Consider the following 4,438-nt stretch of genomic DNA (forward strand, 5'->3'; position numbering starts at 1 on the left):
AAGTTGCATGTATGTGCGTTTGCTACGTAACGTAGATGCCGCGGCCACCGCGAGGAGCCATGAAGAGCCCGCGAGTTGAGCTCACAGCGGCGCGTTGAGGGCAACCACGTTCTCTGAGGGGTCTCTGAGGGCGACTCGCTCCAAGTGCCTGGCGGGCCTGCCCCAGTGCCACTATCCGCCTCGTACAGGTCGTCTGCTTCCCGAGTTGCACACCTTTGAGGTGTGTTGCCATCATGGTCGAAACTCGTTACGAGAGAACATAAAGACGACGTTTGGTTTGACCCACGGAAATGGTGTATTTGCCTTAGGGATAAGTGCGAAAGGAGACGGGCACTTGCTACTCAGTGCAAGAAAGTCGCGCGTGTCTATCTAACACTACAGCACAGCAAAGGGATGAGACACCGTGTATTCCACTGTAAGTTGAAGGATGCCGTCCGACTTAGGCGCGTCATATAGGCGCCAAACTATGCAACGGTGTCTCCGTGAACATCCAAAATGAAATTTGAACTGCATACCACGGTGACTTTCACTACATGGAGCGCTGTAGCCACGGCCCTGTCCACCGTATCCTTCGCATTGCAATGCATTGAAGAAGGAGTGGGAGCACCGCGAAGGGTATCATAGGCGATCTTTCATGGCCGCGGCCACCGCGGGGTGCCATGACGAGCCAACCTGTGATCCTGCTCACACTGCAGTGCTTTTTGAGGCAAATTATTTCAGGTATAGTCTATTTTAATTTCAAGAGCATTTCTCGACTTGATAACAAGCGCTTGAGGGCCACTTTAACAATCAAAATCAAGCTGTTGTGCTTACGCATCAGCTAGCTGACAGCCACGGGAACGCAGTCTTTAGATTTAAATATTTCTTTTGATGAGTGTCCTGTGTGCTCGGCTTATCACCGGCCTGGTTTGAAACAGCCAGTGCGCTGTGATCGCGTGCGTTCCAAGGCAGTGGAATGAGTAGTAGCTACGCCTTGCTTGAAATCAGCTCTCCGCAAATTGTTCTCACGCCAAATGCGGTCTAGATTCATTAGTCAAATACGCCGTCTTTTAGTAACTGGCTTCCCGTAAATGCTGTAGCCAAAACACTAATGCAAAAATTAAAGCGTGGAGTATAAAGTGTATGTGCTCAAGCACAACGTCGGATGTTGAGGCCGGAGCTTATACCGTATGTGCACAAAGTATCACACTACCTTAGAAAGGATGCGGTGCCTCATGGTGTGCCTCTAGTTCTTTCTGCATCCTCTAGCTTTATCTGTCGAGGAAAACGAGGTTGTCGCAATTCACTTCTTCCGCAGTCATCGTGAAGTGCAGGCGTTGGCCATACGATGTTTCCGCAGTCGTATTGAGCGTATGCGCGCTAATGTCATATATATGTCAAAACCTATCCCGTTATTAAACATTTGTGAGTAGCACTTGTCTTTATGTTGCCCTCCCATGGGCGTTTTCTTTATCTTTGGCTGGTTCTTCTCATTAGCATAGGAAAGAGCTGCCACGCTGAAAGCAGGGAGTATGGCCCTTCAAAGGAAAACAACTGTACGAGAACATGCACCCCTTACACCACTTGCCGCAGAGAAGCGCCAGCCGCATGGGCAGCGGCGGCGGCGTGTTTACGTGACCAAGTGGGCGCCTATTGAACTTTGATGCGTATAATATGCTTGGATTCCTCATTGTTTCTCCGGAGGACAATTATATTCTATATTCCCAGTTTTGACGAGATCCCCGTGGCTGCTTTTTGCCTACTACTTATGCGCCACTTATGTATACACAACGTAAAGTTTTGTCGTGAGGTTTAAGAACGACTGTCCCTGGTTTATTTGTAACCATTTTTCGTGATGAAGACCTGTATTATTCAACCAGAAGCAACAAATTTGGGGCTTGTCAGCAGATGATACTGTGCACCAGAATACCCCCTTGCACACACATCATTTCAGTGTACAATTCTTGAGAGAGCCTTGTTGGGCTAGTTGGTACATGGTTATACTTGGAGAATGCCAGCAAACTTGAAAGTAGAAAAAATCGAGAAGCAGTCATAGACAAAGTGACAGGAAGGTAGCTGGTTATTCCAGCCACCTTCCTGTCACTTTGTCTATGTCTGCTTCTCGATTTTTTCTACTTTCAAGTTTGCTGGCATTCTCCAAGTACAATTCTTGTCAGATGAGCAGCGCAAAAAATAATTCTCACGATGTTGTGTTTTAAAGCAAAGCTTTCTCTGTCTCACTGATTTGTCCGTGAGGGCCGACAACGGAATGCAGGAAAGCCAACTAACCGTATGGAACTATGTGCGCATATGCGCACATAATAGCACAACGGCTGCGCATGTGCCCACACAATAGAACAACAGTGCACGAAATACGTCTCGTAGAACACTGAAGTTTACAATCGCAGTGGTACCAATAATAACAACGGGAACTGCAACGCCATGCCACCCAGACGAACTGTATATATCTGCATTGCATTACCCGCGTGACGCAATGCATTCCCGGCCGTCACCATGGGTAGGCCGTGGGTGCAGCGCACGGTAGAATAGGCGGTCGTACAAGAACGTAAGCGCGAGCGCGATCGTGCCTGTATGGCCGATCCCGTGTGTCGCCAACGGCATGCAAACCGTGAAAGTGTGAGTGCGTGCGTGTAATTAACGGCTACACTCTAAGAAAAAAAGGGTCAAAAGTGAGTCACAGCAACGTGGCTCTCTTTTTCTGGGCTAAGACCCCCTTTTGCGTGAGTAGAGTCACAAAATAAGAGTCAACCTTTCTGCATGAGTCAATTGACTCCCAATGGCTTACGAAGAGTCGTCGTGAAAGATCGCGACTTTTTGTGTGCAGCAATTGGCGAAAGATTTTAATGCAGGAAAGAAATACCAGATAATTTCTTCTGACTTTATGCTTGCTTCTGGTTTAGGCAGACCCTCAGGGTTTATGTCCTGGTTGTAATGCAATGTCTCACGCTTTCGTCCCATGAAGAAGGGTAAAAAAAGGACACCGACCACTGAAAGAATGCAAGAAAAGACGTTTCGGCTCCCCTGACGGGAGCCTTGATCACAATATGTTGTTCAGATTGTGAACAAGGCTACAGATTGAGAACAAGGCTCCCGTCACGGGAGCCGCAACGTCTTGCATTCTTTCAGTGGTCGGTGTCCTTTTTTACCCTTCTTCATGATGCCTCCCGACCCGACGGGCTTCCGTCAAAACTTCGACTTTTTTTCGTCCCATGTTCTGCAATGTGGATTTTCCTTGACCATGTCTGTTGACAGCTCGCATGTTTAAGCGATAGCTGGTTTTCTGTGTTAAGAAATACCAGGATTTGTCACACTGGATTATGACCATTAGAAAATCTAAAAAAAAGATTGGCTACTAAACAGAGCATATCAACCAGTTAACAAGTTCAGTGAATGCACTCAACAGTGCCGATTGTAAATGTAGTTATGTGACGTAAAATTTTATTTTGAGGGTTTATGTTCCAAAACAGAGATCTTATTATGAGATACACGCTAATGGGAAACTGTAGTTTAATTTTCAGCAGCTCGGGTTGTTTAACGTGCCCGGAATTCACGGTGCACGAGCAGTTTTGCATTCTCTCCCCATTGGAATGCGGCCGCCGCGGTTGTAATCGTACCCGTGACCTCGAGTTCAGAAGCACAATGCCACAGCCACTGGGCTACGGTGCATGGTTCGTTGCGTTCCGCGACCAGAAAGAAACATCAGCGTACACTACACAGCTTTTGAGCCCCCTTAGAAATATAATAACAAAAAGTCGCAGTTTCCCCGAAAGACGTAACTTTGATAGCTATAGCAATGTATTAGACAACTGCACGAAGCAAAGTTCGTAGTTTAATCGGCTGTATAAATTGCAGTAAACATTCGTTTACTAATTACATTAGCAAGCATGAGGTCACACGCGCACGTGCTAACATAAACAGATCTCACTCAATTGATCGCGAACTCTTGCTGTCACAGCGATGGCGTGATGAGCGCAAAGAGAGGGGACCGAACGCTTCTGCTGCCTCTTTCCTTCAACGCGTCTCCGAAACTTTAAATTACACTACCTCGGCTCACCCAGCTTTTGGACCCATCGGAGATTACCGCTAACAGGGCGAGTGTGGCGCATTACCGGTTTCAGAGCAATGGCAAGAGGAGACGCGCGCTAAACCAACGCCTCCCTTCCCCCGGATTTCGCGCGTGTTATCACGTTTCATTGCGCGCCCATCAAGCCACTATCCATCGCGGCTCACCGTCGAACACTTGCTCTCACGCGCGCAGTCAACGGCGCGGGATAGCATCTTATCGCACTTGGACTTCATACGTATGCTCACGGCAATGCCAACAGATAAATTTCACCGGTTATGTCCATATAATCACTATCACAAATAAACGGGAATAGTTCTACCGTGTTTAAATTCATGGCTCTTCCATTTGTGAACATTATTTACGTGAAGCAAA

The sequence above is a fragment of the Dermacentor silvarum genome, chromosome 5, assembly GCF_013339745.2.
Source record: "Dermacentor silvarum isolate Dsil-2018 chromosome 5, BIME_Dsil_1.4, whole genome shotgun sequence".
NCBI lineage: Eukaryota > Metazoa > Arthropoda > Arachnida > Ixodida > Ixodidae > Dermacentor > Dermacentor silvarum.